This window comes from Rhinopithecus bieti, unplaced genomic scaffold, assembly GCF_001698545.2.
Source record: "Rhinopithecus bieti isolate Rb0 unplaced genomic scaffold, ASM169854v2 scaffold_9996, whole genome shotgun sequence".
NCBI classification, from domain to species: Eukaryota; Metazoa; Chordata; class Mammalia; order Primates; family Cercopithecidae; genus Rhinopithecus; species Rhinopithecus bieti.
The window spans coordinates 2,914,430-2,937,258 of record NW_016806973.1 but is presented as its reverse complement, the minus strand read 5'-3'; positions in this window follow the sequence as shown (position 1 = coordinate 2,937,258).

Here is a 22,829-nt window from a genome sequence, read left to right as displayed (position 1 = left end):
AAAAAAGAAACAAAAAAAATAAAAAAAAAAAAAAAAAAAAAAAAAAAAAAAAAAAAACCCATCAAAAAGTGGGCAAAGGATATGAACAGACATTTCTCAAAAGAAGACATTTATGCAGTCAACAGACAATGAAAAAATGCTCATCATCACTAGCCATCAGAGAAAAGCAAATCATAAGAAATAAGAACAGTTTTACACTGTTGGTGGGACTGTAAATGAGTTCAACCATTGTGGAAGACAGTGTGGTGAATCTTGAAGGACCTAGAACTAGAAATACCATTTGACCCAGCCATCCTATTACTGGGTATACACCCAAAGAATTATAAATCATGCTGCTATAGAGACATATGCACACGTATGTTTATTGCAGCACTATTCACAATAGCAAAGACTTGGGATCAACCTAAATGTCCATCAGTGACAGACTAGATTAAGAAAATGTGGCACATATACACCATGGAATACTATGCAGCCATAAAAAAGGATGACTTTGTGTCCTTTGTAGGGACATAGATGCAGCTGGAAACCATCATTCTCAGCAAACTATCACAAGAACAGAAAACCAAACACCGCATGTTCTCACTCATAGGTGGGAATTGAACAATGAGATCACTTATACACAGGAAGGGGAACATCACCTACCGGGGCCTATTGTGGGGAGGGGATGGAGGGGGAAAGCATTAGGAGATACATCTAATGTAAATGACGAGTTAATGGGTACAGCACACCAACATGGCACATGTATACATATGTAACAAACCTGCACGTTGTGCACATGTACCCTAGAACTTAAAGTATAATAATAAAAAAACTGAAGAAATGAGTTATGTATTTTCCTTTTATGCATACAGTTATTTTATCCTTCTACTCATCTACTTTTTTTTTCTTTCAGATGGAGTCTCACTGTGTTGCCGAGGCTGGAGTGCAGTGGCGCAATCTTAGCTCACTGCAACCTCCCGCTCTGATATTCAAGCAATCCTCCCACCTCAACCTCCTGAGTAGCTGGGATTACAGATGTGGGCCACCATGCACAGCTAACTTTTGTATTTTTAGTAGAGACAGGATTTCACCATGTTGCCAGGCTGGTCTCAAACTACTGACCTCAAGTGATCCACACCTCAGCCTCCCAAAGTGCTGGGATTACAGGCGTGAGCCACAGCGTCCTGCCTATTTTTTCTAAATTAAAAATAGATACTGAAATCATATGTGTTTGGTGAAAAGCTATTTGTTTTATCAACCTAACACCTATACTGCCTTATTTTCTAGGTTTTCAATTTACAGGTCATCATAATCCCAAATTTTTTGCCTTCATACAACAGGAGATAGAGAAAACATCCAAATCTACTCATAATTATTTTAATGCATACATTTCATTCTGTATCTTTACTATTACAAATGAGTGTAATGGAATAAGAACTAACTGGCTAATATCTAATTAAAGTGACATAAACAGTAACATTACAATCACCTCTGCTTTGTTGCACTGCTGCTCACCAGGTACCTTCAGTAACCTCTCATCCATAGACCATAGGTCATTGATTTGTAATAACTATCATTAATTTAAAAGACTGGAACTTTGTTTCTTAATTTCTTTTAGAATAAATGTCCTAATGTTAATTGCCTTACTGCTTTGCACTAGATTAAATTTCCTTTCCTTTCAAAAAATGGCAAAAGTAAAGTTTCACCCTAGCAGAAAACTTATCTTTAGCTGAAATAACTGGCATGATCTGTTAAATATGTTTTAAAACTATCTTCTCATTGCTGGTTAGTTTGTCATTAATCATTAACTTTATAGAATATATCAACAAAATATAAAAAAAAACTCATTTTTTTGAGAGTATGTGACATAGAAATATGTCTTCAGGAATTTCCTTCTATGTTATTTTTCAATTCCTTTGCCAAATAGGAAAATGATGTGTCTCACTATAAGTTTTAAGAGTTGTTAAATATAAACATTTGAATGGATTCAAAGCAAATGTATGATGGGAAAAGCATATAATATGAAAAATAATTTGGACTGGCAATTTTCATGGATAAAGCAGACTTCAAGACAAGATTATTACCAGAGATAAAAAGGAGCATATTGTAATCATGGAAGTACCTAACAACAAGGTTTAAAATACATGAAGGAATAGGAAATTGAGTCAATTCGACAATCTTAGTAGTATGTTTTAATTCTGTTATCTCAGACACCTAGACAAAATGAGCAAAGTCTGACGTGATTTGAAAAGTCTGATTTTGTCTAATAAAAATATTTAGCATCTTTATTGAGACATAATTCACATGCCATAGATTTCATTCTTTTAAAGTGTACAATTCAATGGTTTTTAGCATATCCACAGCTTTGCACCCCTCACTGAAATTTAAATTTAGGACATATTAATAACATTAAAAAGGAACCCCATACCTATTATATGTTTATTCCCTAATCCCCTCAGTCTCAGGCAATCATAAATCTTTCTGTCTCTAAAGCTTTGCCTATTCTGGACATTTTATATAAATGGAAGAATTATAATACATAAAATAATGTATTTCAGTTTCTTCCACGTTGTAGCATATATCAGTATTTCATTTCTATTTACTGCTAAATAAAATCATCCTCCAAGAAAACCTACAGTTAAGTTTATTTTTAGAAGTGAAACACTAAGTCCTGCCACCAGCCCCACCAGTGAATGGACGATGCCCGTAATTCCCCTGGTAACAGGCCCACTGATCTGAAATCCAACTATGAACTCTGAAGCAGACCTGTAACTCAGCTCCATTTCTGCTCTCGCATAAACTGGGAACAGTCTTGCTCACTAATTAAGGAGCCCACTCCATGCCTCCAGTAACAGGCCTGCCCACCTGAGACCAGATTGCAGCTACTGAAGCAACTCTGTGATTAAGCTCCAGCACCACGCTACTGTAATCTGGGGGACATTCCATCAACCCCAAAACCCAGCAAGAGAAGGCCTTTGCCTTCTGAAAACAGTCTGTAAAGACTGGAAGAGGCATTTGCTCCTCCAGATGCATAGACACATGGATCACGAAGAAACAGGCAAACAGGACACCACCAAAGGAAACAACCCTTAAAAAAAAAATGTAGATTCATTAACTACTTGACAAAGAATAAGCATCTTGAAGAAGCTCAATTAGTTACAAGAGAACAAAAATGGACACATAAACAAAATCAGAAAAAAAGTACATGAACAGAATGAAAAGTTTAACTTAAAAAATAGAAACCATTAGAAAGAATTAAATGACAATCCAGAGCTGAAGAATATGATGAATTAACTGAAAAAGAGTGATAGACAGTTACAACAGTAGACATGACAGTACAGGAAAAAAAAAAAAACTGGGGATCTCAAAGATAAGTTATTTGAAATAAGCCAGTTAGAGAAACAAAATGAAAAGAGAATGAAAGAGTGAAGAAAAGCATATAGGACTTGTGGAACACCATCAAGTGTACAAATATACAAATTATGAGGTTTCCAGAAGACAAAGAGAAAGGAAAACAGACAGAAAGCTTAAAGAAGTACTGGTTGAAAATTTCCCAAATCTTGAGAGGAATATGAACATCTAGATTTATGAAGCTTAAAGGATCCCAGATAAGATTAACCCAATGAAGAATACTCAGGGACATATTATAATTAAATTGTTGAAAGTTAAACACAAAAAAAGAATAATGAAAGCCATAAGAAAAAAAAAAAGGTTCACTATATACAAGGGAACTCAATACCATCAATGGACTTCTTAAGAGTAACTTTGCTAAGCAAGAGGGAGTTAGATGACACAGTCAAAATGCTGAAAGGAAAAAAAAAGAATACTTACCCAGCAAAACTATATTTTTAGAATGAAAGAGAGATAAAGACTTTCCCAGAGAAACAAAAACTGAGGAAGTGCATCACTACCAGACCTGCCTCACAAGAAATGCTGAACAAATTTCTACAAGTTTAAACAAAAAGATGCCGAACAACATGAAAACGTATGAAAGCATAAATCTCACTGGTAAAGGTAACTGTAACCACAAACACAGAATATTATAATCTAAATTCAAGGAAAGAAGTAGTCAGAATAATTGCAAACACAGAAATTTGTTAATGACAATACAATATGAAAAGAAATTATTACCATCATTAATTACATAAAGTTTGTTGGGGGGAGTGAAGTCTAGTGTTTACGTGATTGATGTGAAGTTGTTTCAGCTTAAGACATGTGGCTATATAAATAAAATGTTCAATGTGAGCCCCATGGTAACCACACACAAAAAAATATACATCAGGTAGACAAAAGATAAAGAGAAAAGAATAAAAGCACACCAATACAAGAAATTATCAAACCACAAAGAAATACAAGAAGAGAGGAAGAAGAGAAACATAAAACAGACAAAAAAAATTAACAAAGTGGCAAAAGGCAGTCCTTACCATCTAAAAATTACTAGAAATATAAATGAACCATACTCTTTAATCAAAAGGCATAGGAATGGCTGAATGGATTTAAAAACAAAAAAGGAAAAATAAACAAGGCCCAAATATATATTGTCTTCAAGAAACTCATTTTACATTTAGGACAGTAAGTCTATATGATCAGACCAAAAAGTGAAGAGATGAAAAAAAGATACTCCATGCAAATTGTAACCAGAAGAGAGCAGGGTGGTTATACTTATATCAGGCAAAATAGACTTTAAGTCAAAAACTATCACAAGAGACAAAGAAGTTAATTATATAATCATAAAATGGTCAGCTCAAAAGGAAGATATAATAATTATAAACATATATGCACCCAAGATAAAAGCACCAAAATATATAAAGCAAACATCGGTAGATCTGCAGGTATAAACAAACATTAGCAAAATAAGAGTAGAAGACCCCACCCTGTACAATAGATGGATCAACTACACAGAAAATCTATAAGAAAACCACAGAAACAAAGAACACTATAGACTAAATAGAGCTAACAGACATACAGAAATTCTAGCTTGCAGCAGCAGAATACACATTCTTCTAACATACACATGGCACATTCCCCAGGATAGATCAAATGTTCATTTATAAAACAAATCTCAACACATTTAAAAATATCAATATCAGCCAGGCGCTGTGGCTCACACCTGTAATCCCAGCACTTTGGAAGGCCAAGGCGGGCGGATCACGAGGTCAGGGGTTCAAGAGCAGCCTGGTCAATATGGTGAAACCCTGTCTCTACTAATAATACAAAAATTAGCTGGGCATGGTGGCGGGCACCTGTAATCCCAGCTACTAGGGAGGCTGAGGCAGGAGAATTGCTTAAACCTGGGAGACGGAGGTTGCAGTGAGTCGAGATAGCACCATTCCCCCCAGCCTGGGCGACAGAGCGAGACTCCATCTCAAGAAAAAAAGAATGTTAATATCACTCCAAGTATCTTTTCCAACCACAAAAAATAAAACCTAAATCAGTAACAATAAGAGTAACAATAAGAAAATGGAAAAATTCACAAATACATAGAAACTGAATAACAGACTCTTAAACAATCATTGGGCCAAACAGAAATCCAAAAGAGAAGTCTAGAAACATTTTGAGACAAGTGAAAATGAAAACACAACATATCAAAACTTACGGGATACAAAAAAAGCAGTGCTTTTCCAATGAAAAAAAAATGCCCAACAGGAATATGGAAAGATGCTCAAAATCACAAATCAGTAGTGACATTCAAATCAAAATCATTAATAGATATCACCTCACACCTATTTAAAAGGCTATTATCAGAAAGACAAAAGATAGCACATTTTGGAAAGGGTATGAGCAGGGAATCCTTATACATTGTTGGTAAGAATGTAAATATTCATAGCCATTATGGAAAACACTATGTAAGTTCCTAAAAAAAAAAAAGAATTATCATATGGTTCAGCAACTCCTCTTCTGAGTATTAAATCAGTATCTTGACAATGAGTTTCTTCACAGCAATTGGAAAAAACGGCTTTAAAGTCTATGGAGAAAAAAAGAGCCCGCATTGCAAACAATCCTAAGCAAAAGACAAAAGCTGAGGTGTCACCTACCTTGACTTTCAACATATTACAAGGCTCACCAGTAACCAAACAGCAAGGTACTGGTACCAAACAGAGATAAGATCATGGAACAGAAACAGACCTCAGAAATAATACACACATCTACAGCCATCTATCTTTGACAAACCTGAGAGAAACAAGAAATGGGAAGATCCCTATTAATAAATGGTCTGGGAAATTGGCTAGCCATAAGTAGAAAGCTAAACGGATCATTTCCTAACCCTTAATACAAGATAATCAGATGATTAGAGACTAAATGTAGACCTAATACATAAAACCCTAAGAAAAGCTAGTTAGACCATTCAGGAATAGGCAGGCAAGACTTCATGTCTAAAAACAAAAGCAACGCAGCAAAAGCCAAAAGACAAATGATAATTAAATAAAGAGCTTTTGACACAGCAAAGAAACTACCATCAAGTGACAGGCAACTACAGAAGGCGAGAAACATTTTGCAAACCTACCATCTACAAAGGGCTAATATCCAGAATCCTACAAAGAACCAAACAAAATGATAAAAAAACAACAACCCCATCAAAAAGGGGGAAAGGTATAAAAGACCATTCGAAAAGAAGATATCAGACAGCCGAACAGACACATAAAAAAGCCATCATCACTCCCATCAGAGAAAGCAAACAAAACCACAAAGAAGCCATCTCACACCAGTTAAGAGATGGCAACATTTAAGAAGCAGAACAACAAGGTTTGGAAGGAATAGGAGAAATAGGCAACACTTTTACACGTTGGTGGGATTGTAACCTATTCAACCATATGGGAAAACAGTTATGCAATTCCCTCAAGGATATAGAACAATCTATCCATATACCCAGCGCACCCAGCTCTGGGTAATAATACCGCAAAGATACAAATTATCACTACAAGACACATACACATATGTTTAGGCAGCACTACACAATACAAAGATTGGGAACAACCCAAATGCCATCTGTGACAGACGATAAGAAAATGTGGACATATACACATGGAAGACTATGCACATAAAAAAGGATAGTTGCGTCCTTGAGGACATGGATGCAGCTGGAAACCACATCTTAGCAAACTATCACAAGACCAGAAAACCAAACACCTTGATGCATGTTCTCACTCATACGTTGAACTGAACAATGAGATCACTTGGATCGGAAGGGACATCACGCACTGGGCCTATCATCTGGGAGGGGGTTGGGGGAGGGAGGAAGAGGGCTTGCATTGGGGAGTTATACAAGAATAAATGAAAAAAGAAAAAAATTGGGATGGGTCTGACGAGTGATGGTGCACAACAACAGGCATAATACATCGTAACAAACCCACTATGCACATGCACCCTAGAAGTTAAAGATAATAAAAAAAAAAAGAAAAAAAAAAAAACCTTCCAGGCCTCCCACCGAATCAGAGAAAAGCAAGGTCCTTTACCAATCGCAAAGGCCTGCATGACTGGCCCATGACTTTAATCTCCCCAGAAAGATACAAGGGAGCTCTGGGGGTCTTTTTAATAGGTACCTAATCCCATTTAAAGCTCCACCCTCACACTGATCACCTCCCAAAGGCTCACCTCCTAATACCATCACTTGAAGTAGGATTCAAATATATGATTCTGGGGACGACACAAAGTTAGTCAACATAGCCATTTTTGCAACCTTTTACCTGCATTCCCATTAATATTCTACAGCACTACCAGTCACAGCATCTTCTGTAATTGTCTTATTATTTTTATTGTTTGTAATCTACAGCAAGAAGCAAGCTGCATTAAAAAAGACTCATAATTAGTCACTGGTATATCCGATGCTGAAGACGGCCGTGGGCCTACCAATATAGTAGGTATATGTACACCATGTAAGTATTATAAATATATTATACACATAATATACATATAATGTTTACAGATGAATAAAGAATATATGAGGATTAATATGTTCAATATTATTAATAATGGTCATAAAATATAAAATAGTGGAAGAATGAATAAGGGGGATAAATAAGAACACATATAATCAGGCCTTGGTTCCAGCAACAACAGCCATCTCCAGGAGAAGCTGGTACAGGTGAGAACTAAGTGGAAGTGACTCATTTCAGAGTACAATACCTTCCATTAACACATCAATGCCAGCAGGCCCGTGCGCTTCTCCAGACCTATCTGAAAAGGGACTGAAAGATTTGCCATTTAACAAAAATCAGGGGGGTTCACAGAATTCAACAAGCAAAGTTATATTAAGGAGATGTCTCAACGCCTGCAATCACCACTAATGGTTTTTTGAGGCCGGGGAAAGTCAATAACGCACTGACGCAGCAAAGCTATCATGACTAATTCCCTCCTTCCAGCGTAACATCCGTATTCTGGAAAAAAGTGAAAAAGAGCAAGCCTATGACCACCCCTCCCTTCCCTCAATCAACGAGTTGTAAAAACACCACCAACTACCCAATTTAATACAACTTAACATGAAAACCAACTATCCATTGCCCATCTCAACAAAATGAGAAATAATAGTTAGTTGGCTTAATAGAGAAAAGCCTTTTCCAGCTCATGATAAGCTGAGAGGTCAAAGCTATTTAACGCTTTTTTTTTTTTTTTTTAAAAAAAAAAAAAAAAATAAAGCAGTACCGCAAAATACACATGACCATGTCATGCAGCATTATTCATAATAGCAAAGATACAAAAACAACCTAAATTTTCATTGGCAGATGAGTGGACACTAGACACACATGTACACACACACACACAAACACACACACACACATACACAATGGAATATTATTCACCTGTTTAAAAAAAGAAAATCCGGCCTCTGTAACAACATGGATGAAACTTGAGAGCATTATGCTAAGTGAAGTCATCCAGAAACAGAAAGACAAATAGTGCATGATCTCACATGTATTCAGAATACAAAATGTTAGAACTCATGGAAGCACAGAGTCAAATGGTGGTTGCTAGGTATTGGGGGTAGGGAAAATGAGAAAATGTCAAAGGACACAAAATTTCAGTTATGCAAGATGAATAAATTCTGAGGATCAAAGGTATAGCATAGCAACTACAGTCAACCATACTGTACTGTATACTTGAAATCTATTAACAGCGTAGATCTTAAGAGTTCTTGGCCGGCATGGTGTCTCAGGCCTGTAATGCCAGTACTTTGGGAGGCTGAGGCAGGCAGATCACTTGAGGCCAGGAGTTTGAGACCAGCCTAGGCAACATGACAAAACCCTGTCTCTACTAAAAAATACAAAAATTATCCAGATATGGTGGTGCATACCTATAATCCCAGTTACTGGGGAGGCTGAGGCAAAGAATTATTTGAGCCCAGGAGGCGGAGGTTGCAGTGAACAGAGATAGCGCCACTGCACTTCCAGCCTGGAAGACAGAGTATGACTTTCATCTCAAAAATTAAATAAAAAATAAAAATTAAAAAAAAATTGAGTTCTTAACACATACAAAGAAAAAGGTAACTATGTCAAGGGATGAATATGTTAAGTAGCCTGATTTTGGTAATCATTTAACAATGTATAATGTTAAGTAGCCTGATTTTGGTAATCGTTTAACAATGTATACTTATGTGAAAGCAACAAATTGTACCCCTTAAGTATATACAATTTCTATTTGTAAATTATACCCCAATAAGGTGAAAAGAAAAAATAAATATAAACATGAAATTGGGAATATCATTTATAACTATAAGGGATATATAGTTTGGAGGTAGGAATAAGTGGGAGAAAAAGTGTTTGATTGTAGATAATGCTACTTTTTAAAAAGGCTGAATGGTATCCTATGGTATAAAGAAGCCATAATTTAAATATTGCCCAATTGTTGAATATTTTTCTTACCTCCATTTTTTCCATCATAATAAATACTTTAATAAATGCCCCTGAGCATGCAGTCTAGATTATTTTGTATTTTGTCTATCATAAATAATTTAATAACTGCCCTTGAGCATATAGTCTTATTATTTTGCAATCATTTCTGTAAAAGAGATATTTAAAGTGTTATATCTGGAATAAAAGTCAAGACCATTTATTTTACTTTCACAGACAAAAACTGCTTCACAAATGTATAGTGCCAACAGAAATATAGAAACATATATTTTCTCTCACTTTAACCAATAGTATATAGTGTTTATATTTTTAATTTTGTCCCAACAAAGCTACCTTTGTTCATCTTTTTCTTTACAAATTCCAGAATTTGAATTAGAAAGAATTTATTTCACAATTATAGAATCTCTATGTTATCTTCTAATGCTTTTTAAAGTCTATTGTTTTTCTGTTGATTCTATCTAATTTCCTAGATAGACAATCATATCATCTGCAAATAAGGACAGTTACAGCCCATCTCCCAATATTGTATCTACCTAAAATGTGTATAATACTACTTAGATTCCAAGGATCATCAGGACTGGTAAATTGTAGTTTTGTGGCATAGTTGTGATGTTTGTTTTCAATTTCATGTTGAAATGTAATACCCAATGTTGAAACGTGATCCCCAATGTTGGAGGTGGGGTGTGATTGGAGGGGTCTGAGTCATGGGGGCAGATCCCTCACGAACAAGTTGGTGTCCCCTCCATGGTAATGAGTAAGTTCTCACTCTACTAGGTCATGCAAGAGCTGGTGGTTAAAAGAAAGCTGGTACCTGCTCCTCTCCTTTTTGCTCCCCCTTCACTTTTTGCCACCAGTAAAAGCTTCCTGTGGCCTCACCAGAAGCCAAGCAGACGCTAATGCCATGCATGTACAGTCAGCAAAACCAGGAGCCAAATAAATCTCTTTTCTTAATAAATTACTCAACCTCAAATATTTCTTAATAACAACACAAAACAGACTAATACATGTTGTATATTAAAGTAATTGATAACTGTAAAGTACTACATAGATGTCAAGTACTACATTTTTTTAGCATCACGTTAATAGAAGACAATAAATATGTGTGGAAAACTATATTAAACATGAATTATTTGTAGAAGAAGCTAAAACATTTTCATAAAAAATATTTGGCACATTATAAAAATTTCACTAGAATATGTAAATACCTCATATTAATATATTATATAAACATAATTTATATTCTATATTTTATCAGTAATCAAATTATATTTAATAGCGCATTCTGACTAGAGATACAAGTCTATTTTCCTCATATTTATTTTGATGTATTGTGAAAGATAAAGATAACTTAAGAAAAAGTTATATTTAATAAAGCACAATTGCCCCTGAATTGGTACCCTTCCTAGAATATGGCTTTTTAGGGCCAGGCACAGTGGATCATGCCCATAATCCCAGCACTTTGGGAGGCCGAGGCAGGTGGATCACGAGGCCAGGAGATCGAGACCATCCTGGCTAACACAGTGAATCCCTATCTCTACTAAAAATATAAAAAATTAGCCGGACGTGGTGTCGGGTGCCTGTAGTCCCAGCTACTCAGGAGGCTGAGGCAGGAGAATGGTGTGAACCCAGGAGGCGGAGCTTGCAGTGAGCCAAGATCGAGTCACTGCACTCCAGCCTGGGTGACAGAGTCAGACTCTGTCTACAAAAAAAAAAGAAGAATATGTTTTTTTAGTTTTTGAAGCTTATTATCACATTATTATCAATGTTTATATAAATCTAAATCAAAATGAACTATGTATGGCAAAAAAATGCTTCCTAAGAGTTGCTGCTGTCAAGTTCCTTGGAGCAAACTAAGAGATGCTGCAGGTGATAAGCAGTGTTTCATTAGGAAATGTGAACATTTGCTCTTTATTGAGGACTGAGTGAGATGTATGAGTGAAGTGTCATCTTTAGAGCAAAGTCCACAGAGTATCACAAGAACATGTAAACTCAAAGTTTCCCATGCTGAAAATGAAAATGATTTCTTAGCCTCAGTCTTATCATCTTTAAAGTAGGAGTAACACTTGTCACCATGTCATTGCGGTTTCCATCACTTATCAAAGCTGCACTTGCATCTGGCAGAATATCATAAATATTTCACATCCTATCTGGCAACAAAATGGGACAGGGGCCTGGAATAAAGTTAATTCAATAAATGCTTAATTTCAAATTTTATTAATATAAGCAAGATAATTGTTACATTAATTTAAATAAATATTTTAATAGGTTAAGTGTTATTAATACAGATAGGAGGAATTTTCCTCTTAAGCACTAACATCAATATTCCTCAAATTTAAAAATGATAAATTTTTCTCTTTCTATTACATCCTTTCATAAGAAATATTCACATACATAAGGACTAATAATATTCACATACATAAGGACTAATAAAATGCTGAAATTATACCAGATTTGGATACCAAACATTAAATAGCAATAGTAATGCTTTTGTTTCTTCAAAGGGATTAAAATGTTCATTTTAAGCCTCAGCAAATAAGACTTGAGATTTTAACATATCTCACTTAAAATAATAAAGAAGCAGAGAATACAATTATTAAGGTATATAGCATTGAACTTCATGTTTAAACAATCTGACCTAATCAGCATATGGAGAACACTGCATGCCTAGTGCAGATTGCATATTCTTTACGAATATACAGAAAAAAACTACCAAATTACACAATATGCAGGCCCCTAAAGCAAGTCTCATCAAATTTCAAAAACAAAATTACAGAGCTTATTTTTTGACCAAGGCATTATTAAACTAGAAATCAAGACTAGAAAAATTATTGAAAATTTTGCAAATATTTTAAAATTATGAAACAGAAATAATCAATGGCTCAAAGAAAAACTCACAACGTAAATTAGATACTGCTTGAAAATTACTTATATTGGAAATACAGTATAAAAGATTGTGAGAGAAATCTACAGATGTACTTTAACAGAAATATATAGTTTAAGTGCATATGTTAAGGAAAAAGAAAGAGGAGAGTGACATCAGCAAGATGGCAAAATACAAACATTTTACTCTTTCTTTAAAATCTTTGCCCCAATCTACTTTATTCTGATGATTTAAATGACATCTTTTTATATTGAAAATCTATTAGCATAGACTTATAATTACTTTTATTATTTTGTTGTAAAATTGTTATAGAAAGCCCCAGATCCTCCTTCCACCACAGAGACATAATTAACAACAATATGTGAGCCTCTCTGAGAAATTCAAAAACAAGCAACCCATACAAGAGTGAAGTAATCTGCATCAAAACCCAGTAGGAAAATTTGTAGCATTCTCTTACCAGAGCCTAAGGCATGATTAGGAGAAAACCATCAACTCCCCATTTCTCGGTAGGAAAGGGAAACAGTAGAATGTGTATACAACATTGTGATTTGGGAGGCTTCCTGGGAATTGTTTTCTGTTTTGCCTGAATCGAACTACTGGCAGTAACAGGTGTGCCAGATTGTAGCCACTTAGAACAAATGCAATCAACCTGCTCCAGAGTCTGCAGTAACACATGCAGACACTAGTTGAAGTTCCAATACCATGGCTTACTATGGTACCAGAGACACTGCATGTATCACAAACTCCAGGGAAAATTCCTGAGTGAAAACAGCCAACATCCTCAATTAGATTACATCCACAAGCCCAAAGAGGACATATCATCAGAAAAGATTTGAGAAGTCTCCAGAATCTAGGTGGGCTGATTTTTTAAAAATTCTCCCTATACAAATCCAGATCACAGTCTGGAAAAAGTGGCTGATTATTTAAATGATAAAGTCCCAACAAAAGATAACAACACATACAATGATACAGGAAAACACGTCCCAGTCAAAGAAACAAATTAAAAAGAGACTCCTTATGTACATGGGGGCTTTTACTATATTATTAGCAGATTTTTCTGCAGAAAACTTATAGATGAGAAGGGAATAAGATGGTTTATACAAAGCACTGAAAGAAAGAAAAAAAATCTGTCAACCGAAAATAGTGTATCTAGCAAAACCACCCATCAAAAACAAAGGAGAAATTAAGACTTTCCCACGTAAAAGCTGAGGGAGTTCATCACCACTAGACCTTCCCTATAAGAAATGCTGAAGGGAATAATTTAAGTTCACGTGGGAGAATAATAAACAGCAACACAAAATCACATGAAAATATAAAATTCTCTGGTGACAGCACATATATATAGGCAAATATAGAATCCTGTAATATTACAATGTAAGCATGTAAACTTTTAAATCAAGTGTAGAATTTTAAAAAACAAAATTATAAAAAGTAATAGTATGTCTATGCTAATAGATACGCAATATAAAAAGTTGTCATTTGAGTCATCAGTAAAATAAAGTGGATGGGGCAAAGATAAAAGAGTCAAGTTTTTACATGTGATTAAAGTTATTATCCATTTAAAATAGATTGCCACAACTTTAAGATTCTTTATACAATTACAATGATAACCACAAATAAAATATCTACTGAATATTCATGAAGAAAAATCAGAAGGGAAATTAAATGTATCAACACAAAATTAAACAAAACAAAACATAAGTTAAGGCAGCAAGGAAGAAAAGGAAGAACGAAAAGCTAAGACATACAAGACAAAAGCACAATGTCAATGGTAAGTTCTTTCCTGTTAGTAATTACTTTAAATGCAGATGAACTAAAGGCCCCAATTTAAAATCATAAATTGCTGAATAGATAAAAAACCTTCAACCAAGATCCAACTATATACTGTCTACAAAGGACTCAGTTTAGACCCTGGAATGTACACATTGGTTAAAAGTGAAAGAATAAAAAAGGAGAGTTCATTCAAAGAGGAACCTAAAAAGAGCAGGAGTAACCATATTTACAGTAGAGAAAATAAACTTTAAGACAAAACCGTCACAGGAGCCAAAGAAAAACATTATATTAATATAATGAAAAAAGGTAAATTCATCAGTAAGATATAACTACTAACTATAAATATATATACACTTAATATTAGAGCTTCCAAATATGTGAAGCAAACATTGGCAAACCTGAAGGAAGAAATCGACAGCAATATAATAATAATATGAGGCTTCAGTACACTTTCAGTTGTGGATAGAACAAGGAGATAGAACATCATGAGGGACACAGAGAACACGAACAATACTGCGGAGCACTTGGACCTAATGGACATAAAGAGAACACTCCACAGGCCGGGCGGTGGTTCACACCTGTAATCCCAGCACTTTGGGAGGCCAAGGCGGGCAGATCAACAGGTCAGGAGATTGAAACCATCCTAGCTAACACGGTGAAACCCCGTCTCTACTAAAAATACAAAAATTAACCAGGCGTGGTGTCGGGCGCCTGTAGTCCCAGCTGCTCCAGAGGCTGAGCCAGGAGAATGGCGTAAACCCGGGAGGCCGAGCTTGCAGTGAGCCGAGATCGCGCCACTGCACTCCAGCCTGAAAAAGAAGGAGAAAAAGTACCCAACTTGGAAACATATTTGAGGATATCACCAAAGAAAATTTACTCAAACTTGCTATAAAAGCCAACATTTGAATTTGGAAAATTCAGAGAACTCCTGTGAGATATATACAAGATGACAATCCCCAAGACACATAATCATCAGATTCTCTAAAATTGACATAAAAGAAAAAATATTAAAGGCAGCTAGTGAGAAGGGGCAGGTCACCTACAAAGGCAACCCCATTGGCAGACCTCTCAGCAGAAACACTGCAAGCCAGAAGAGACTGGGGATCTAAATGAGCATTCTTAAAGAATCACACTGGAAAACAAGAAGAATCCAACCCCAACGATAGCAGAAGAAATAACCACAATCAGAGCTGACCCAAAAGAAATTGAGACATGAAAAAAACATACAAAAGATCAACAAAACCAGAAGTTGTTTCTTTGAAAGAAAAATAAGATTGATAGACTGGAGCTAGACTACTAAAGAGAAAAAAAAGAGTTGATCCAAATAAACACAGTCAGAAATGACAAAGAAGACATTACCACTGACCCCATAAAATAAAAAGAAACCTCAGAGACTATTACAAAGAGCTATATTGACACAAATGAGAAAACCCAGAAGAAATGGAAGCATACCACCTCCCAAGACTGCACTAGGAAGAAGCTGTATCCCTGAAGAGATCAATAATGAGTTCTGCAATTGAATCAGTAATTACAAGTCTACCAACTGAAAAAAAAACCTGGACCAAACAAATTCACAGTGGAATTCTATCAAATGTATAAAGAGCTGATTCCATTTCAGGTTTCTAATAAAAGTATTCCAAAAAATTAAGAAGGAGGGACTCCTCCCTGACTCATCCTATGAGGCCAGCACATTGTGATACCAAAATCTAGCAGAGACACAACAAAAAAAGAGAAAAATTCAGGCCAATGTCCTTGATGAACATAGATGCAAAAATCCTTAACCACATACTAGTAAACCAAATCCAGCTGCACATACAAAAGCTAATTCACCACAATCAAGTAGGCTTTATTTCTGGGATGCAAGATTGGTTCAACATATGCAAAACAATAAATGTGATTAATCACAGAAACAGAACTAAAAACTAAAATGACATGATCATCTCAATAGATACATAAAAAGTTTTCAATAAAATTCAACATCCCTTTATGTTAAAAACTCTCAAACTAGGCATCAAGTTAACACATCTTAAAATAGTAAGAGCCATCTATGACAAACCCATGGTCAACATCACACTGAATGGGCAAAAGCTGGAAGCATTCCCCTTGAGAACCAGAACAACACAAGGATTCCCACTCTCACCATTCCTATTCAATATAGTACTGGAAATCATAACCAGAGCAATCAGGAAAGTGAAAAACATAAAAGGCATCCAAATAGGAAGAGAGGAAGTAAATTTATCCTCGTTTGCAGATGATATAATTTTGTGGCTAGAAAACTCCAAAGTCTCTACCTCAAAACTGGATCTGATAAACAACTTAAGCAAAGTTTTGGGATGCAAGATCAGTCCATTTCTGTACACTAAGAATACCCAGGCTGATTGCCAACTTGAGAACCAATCTCATTCTCAATAGCCACAAAAGGAATAAGATACTTAGGAACCCAGCTAACCAGGGAGGTGAACGATTTCTACAACAACAATTACAAAACACTGCTGAAAGAAATCAGAGATGACATAAACAAATGGAAAAACATTCCATGATCATGGATAGAAAAAATCAGTATTGTTAAAATGGTCATACTGCCCAAAGCAACCTACAGATTCAATGCTATTCCTATCAAACTACCACAAGATTCTTCACATAATTGAAAAACAAACCTAAAATTCATATGGAACCAAAAAAGAGTCTAAACACCCAAAGCAAAAAGAACAAAGATATAGGTGTCACATTACCCAACTTCAAATTGTATTACAAGGCTACAGTACCCAAAACAGCATGGCACTGGTAAGCAAAACAGACATACAAACCAATGTAACAGAATAGAGAGCCTAGAAATAAACCCACACACCGTGTATAACCATAGCATCTTCAACAAAGTTGGCAAAAACAAGCAATGGAAAAGGACCCCTATTTGAAAAATGGTGCTGGGATAATTGGCCAGCCCATATGCAGAAGTTTGAAAGTGGACTCCTTCCTGTCACCATACACAAAAATCATCTCAAGATGGATTAAAGATTTAAACATAAGATCTAAAACTATGAAGACCTGGAAGAAAACCTAGGAAACACCGTTTCAGACATAGGCGCTGGCAAATATTTCAGGATGAAGACGCCAAAAGCATTTGTAACAAAAATTGACAAATGGGACATATTTAAGCTAAAGAGCCTCTGAACATCAAAAGAAACTACCAACAGAGTAAACAGCCTACGGAATGGGAGAAAATGTTTGAAAACTGTGCATCTAACAAAGGTTATTACCTGGGTGATGAAATAATCTGTTCATCAAACTCCTACAAGATCCAATTTACCTACGTAACAAATGTGTGCATGCACCCCTGAAACTAAAATAAAAGGTAAAAAATAGTGATAATAAAGTCAATGGTTGGTCCTTTGTAAAGACTAGTAAAATCTATACATTTCTAGAAAAATGATAGGAAAAAAGAGAAAACAAAATCATTAATATCCATAATGAGGAAAGAACATCACTATAAATCTTAGAGATGTTAAAAATACAAGGAGGTCCACACAAAAACCTATACATGGGTGTTTATAGCAGCTTTATTCATAGTTGCCAAACCTTGAAAACATGATGTCCCTTGAGAAGTGAATGGATGTGGTGCATCCAGGCAATGGAAGCATTAAAGAGAAGAACTATTTAACCCATAAGAATACCTGGAGAAACTTTGAATGCTCATTACTAAGTGAAAGAAGCCAAATTTAAACTACCACACAGTTGATGATTCCAACTATATGACATTCTAGAAAAGGCAAAGCTATGGAGACAGTAAAAAGATCAGTGGTTTCCAGGGATTAGGGGGAGAATGTGATGAATAGGCAGAGCACAGAATATTTTCAGGGCAGTGGAACTATTTTGTATGATATTACAATGATGGATGTAGATCATTATACATATGTAAAAAGCCCATAGATTGTACAGAACCAAGAGTGAACCCTAATGCAAACCTGGACTTTGAATAATGATGTGTTAATGTAGGTTCATTGATTGTAATAATTGTACCACTGAAGTGTGAGATGTGGGAAGTTATGCATTTATGTAGGAGGGGGGACTATATGGAAACTCCCTGTACTTTCCACGCAATTTTGCAGTGAACCCAAAACTCTAAGAAATGAAATCTACTAAAAAACATATATAGACAAGGTGTGGTGGCATGTACCTGTAGTCACAGCTCCTGGGGAAGCTGCAGGAGTATGGCTTGAGCCTAGGAGTTCGAGGCTGCAGTGAGCCATGATTATGCCACTGCACTCCAGCCTGGGTGACAGAGCGAGACCCCAACTCAAAACAAACAAACAAAAAAAACCTAAAAACAGCATATAGCCTGCTGAGAGAGGGCGGGCGGGCACGGGGGAGCATTAGGGAAAAGAGGTGATGCATGCTGGGCTTAATGCTTAGGTGATGGGTGATCTGTGCAACACACCACCATGGCACATGCTTATCTACATAACAAACTTGCACATCCTGCACATGTACCCTGGAACTTAATTTAAAAAACTAATTAATTTTTAAAAACAGCATATAATAAGAAGAAATCATGAAAATGTAGATAAAATAATTAAATTTCTTGAAAACCTTTTACCAAAACTGGCAACAAAAATATCATTTATTTGTACTAAATTTATTAAAGTAATTCAAACCACAAATAAAGAACACGCTACAGCTAATCCAATAAAATATATGGAACACCTCTACACAGAAAACTATAACAATTACTGAGTGTAACTTTAAGTCTTAAATACATGGAAAGCTAAACCAAGTTAATGATTAAGGAGAGTCAGTATTTTAAAATGTCAGTTCTCTTCTAATGTTCTTTTGATTCGATTTATTTCTAATCAAAGTCCTTACATGTATTCCGTGATAAGCTGATTTTAAAACCTATATGGAAAGTCAAAGAACTAAGAATGACTAAGTGAGTCATGAAGAAGAGCAAAGCTGGAGAATTTCCCTATCTGATATCAAGACATAAACCCATTGTAATAAGACAGTGTGTTATTAGGACAAGGTGTGAGAGAAATGGGTTAATGGAAAACAGCAGAGAGTTCTTAAACAAATCGACATAGATATGGCCACAAGCCTTATCATCTATGCAATACAGCAGGGCAATGGGGAAAGGATGCCTTTTTTTTTTTCCCAATAAATTGTGCTGGATAAGCTGGATATTAAATGGGAAAAAGGAAGTAACCTTGGCCCCTATTTTGCACCATAGTCTCAAAACACAATTTCAGAACTTAATTTTAAATGTGTGAGGTAAACTACTAAAGTTTTAGACGAAACTATAAAACACCTTTGTGACTTTGGGACTTGTAAAGATTTTTTAAACTGAACACAGCTACTAACCGTTAAAAAAAAACCCTATTCAACTTTGTTAAAATTATGATTCTCTAGGTTCACCAAAAGATATCATTAAAAGAGTGAAAAAGTACAGAGGAATCTACATACATAAATTTATAAATACATACTTGTATGTATCAATACATATGTATCTCCAAAATTATAAAGAACATCTATAAAGACCATCTAATAGACAACTGGACAAAGACATGATGAAAAGCTACTTCACAGAAGAGTATATTCAAATGGGCAAACGTGCCCATTTCAATCATGAAGGAAATGCAAATTAAAACCACAATGAAATACTACCATGTACATGTGAGGATATTAATATGAAACACACAAACATGACAGTAGCAAAAGTGAGCAAGGATTTGGAGCAATTAAATATCTTGCACATTGCTGTTGGGAATCTAAATTGATCAAATGTATTGGGAAACTCATTTTGGTTTTATACTAGCTCTAAAGTACGATGTGGAAATTTTACTCTCAGTAAATACCCAGATAAGTGTATGTATACTTATAGCAGCTTTATTTATGCTAGCCATTTAAATGAATGCTAAACCTAGCATAAATAATTCAAGATGATAGAAATCAGAATATTGATGATTTTGGGGAGAGGGCATAATGTCAGGGAGGGACATGAGAGAAATTTCTGTGATGCTGAGAATTTTCTATATCTTCTGCTGAGTGATGTTTATGCTAGTGTATTTACCTAATAATTAATTTCAGATCTATATATCTTATGCAATTATACTTTAATAATAAAATTGATGCCCCTCCCTCCACCAAAATGAGATAGCAACTTAAAACTATCCTTAAGGAATCACAGTTTTACTTCTCATCAATACTTGGTTTAGAATACCAGCTGGTTCTGAACTCCAAACCCTTAAGGCTATATATAAAAGAGACCTAATTTCAAAACGGTTTATAGACTAATTAGTAAATTATGTGAATTCCAGTTTATATGTTCTAAGAGTTTATTCTTTGTTGTACCTCATTAACATGTAAAAATATAGCATTTTCATCATTAACTTTTATTGACCCATGTTTGCCTCTTATGTCCATAATATGAACATAGTCATATGAATGCATTACATTTACAAATATTTATATGCAGTTAATACCTAGTAGAATTCAGAAAAGTCTGATATTTTTAAAAACTTATAAATAGTGTGAAGAAATTATTTTGAAATTCCCATTTTGTCACTACCCAGCTACTGAACTGGGAAAAAATTTCTTATTTCTAGGTTGTAGACACAAGAGTGGTTTGAGCTTGGGCTTGTCACTTAATCTCTTTGTTGGGTAAGTAAGTTATCAGAAATCAATAGCCTATTTTAGATGGTCACTGAGGTTGATTCTAATTCTAACACACTAACTTAAAGGCAAATTCAAAAGGATTTCCTGAAAGAGAGCATCTCAATCTGTCTTTTTATTGCTGCCTGATATGGGGAATGCCCCATTTCCTCCATAATTTGCTTGAATGATTACATTAGGAATTAATTGAAGACAGGTGATTATTTCCAGCTTGCCCAGCATCAAATATATTGACTTTTCTTTGATTGGGCAAGTTTTACTTAGTACCCTCCAAGCCACAATTAATAAACCATCACTTACATTTTCCCAGACATATTAATCACATGACAGATGTTTGCTGCCTAAAGAGACACCAACTTATAAAGGATAGATGTAAATAGAAGAGTTAATTGGGCCTAATAATCCACCTCTTAGATTTTTATGGAAGTGTGAACTCAGTGCCACAGTTTGGCATGACTTATGTTTTAACCATATTTTATGAAGGCAAGTTTTAAAATCTTCCTTGGAAAAGACAAATTAGCCTATTTTATATTTTAATTTATTTAAATAATATTTTTCTGATCTTTTTTAGAAATGAATTATTTTCAAAATTATTTCCATAAATAATTAGACATAAACAATTTTTTATTGTTTTTTTGAGATGGAGTCTCACTCTGTCACCCAGGCTGGAGTGTAGCAGAGTGATCTCGGCTCACTGCAACCTCCTCTTCTTGTGTTCCAGCGATTCTCCTGCCTCAGCCTCCTGAGTAGCTGGGATTACAAGCACGTGCCACCATGCCTGGCTAATTTTTTTGCATTTTTAGTAGAGATGAGATTTCACCAAGTTGGCGAGGCTGGTCCTGAACTCCCGACCTCAAGTAATCCACCCACCTCAGCCTCCCAAAGTGCTAGGATTACAGGCATGAGCAACCACTCCCAGGCAACAAAATATGTTAATATCAAATGTGGCATAAATTTAAACAAAAGGAATATGTAATTGCTCCAGTCAGATAGGCTGTTACAACAAAATACCATAGACTGTGTGGCTTAAACAAGAGATTATTTTGCACAGTTCTGGAGGCTGGGAAGTCCAAGATCAAGGAGGGAGCCCATTGTTTTCTAGTTGGGGGGAGAGGAAGGAACCTGATCTCTCTCTTCTTACAATGACAGTAATTCCGTAATGGGGGCTCTACTCTCATGGCCTCATTTACACCTCCCAAGGTCCCCACCTCCAAATCACTACTTTCAGGCTTAGGACTTTAATATATGAATTTTGGAGAGACACAAACATATAGTTTACAACAGTAATTTTATAAAGAAAGGGACAAGAGCATTCTAAGCAAATAAAAGAGTATACAGAATCACAAGGAGTATAGGAAAGTAAGTTACAAATTTCATCACAACAGAATAAGCAAAGCATGTAATGGGAGATAAAACTGAAAAGGCAGAGTTTGATCACACCATAAAGAGATTTTGATCATACATGGAAGCAATATTTTCTTCTTAGCAATGAGTGTTCGTGAAAGATCAAGAGAAGGGTGACAAATCAAAGCATTACTTTAGGAAATTTTAATCTGAGAGAATGCTTGGAATGTAGCAATGGAAGATTTTTCCAAGGTGTATATAACAATGCCTAGCATATATTAGGACCCCAAAACTATTTGTAAAATATTGAATATACATGATATTTTGTAGAGGTATAATATTTC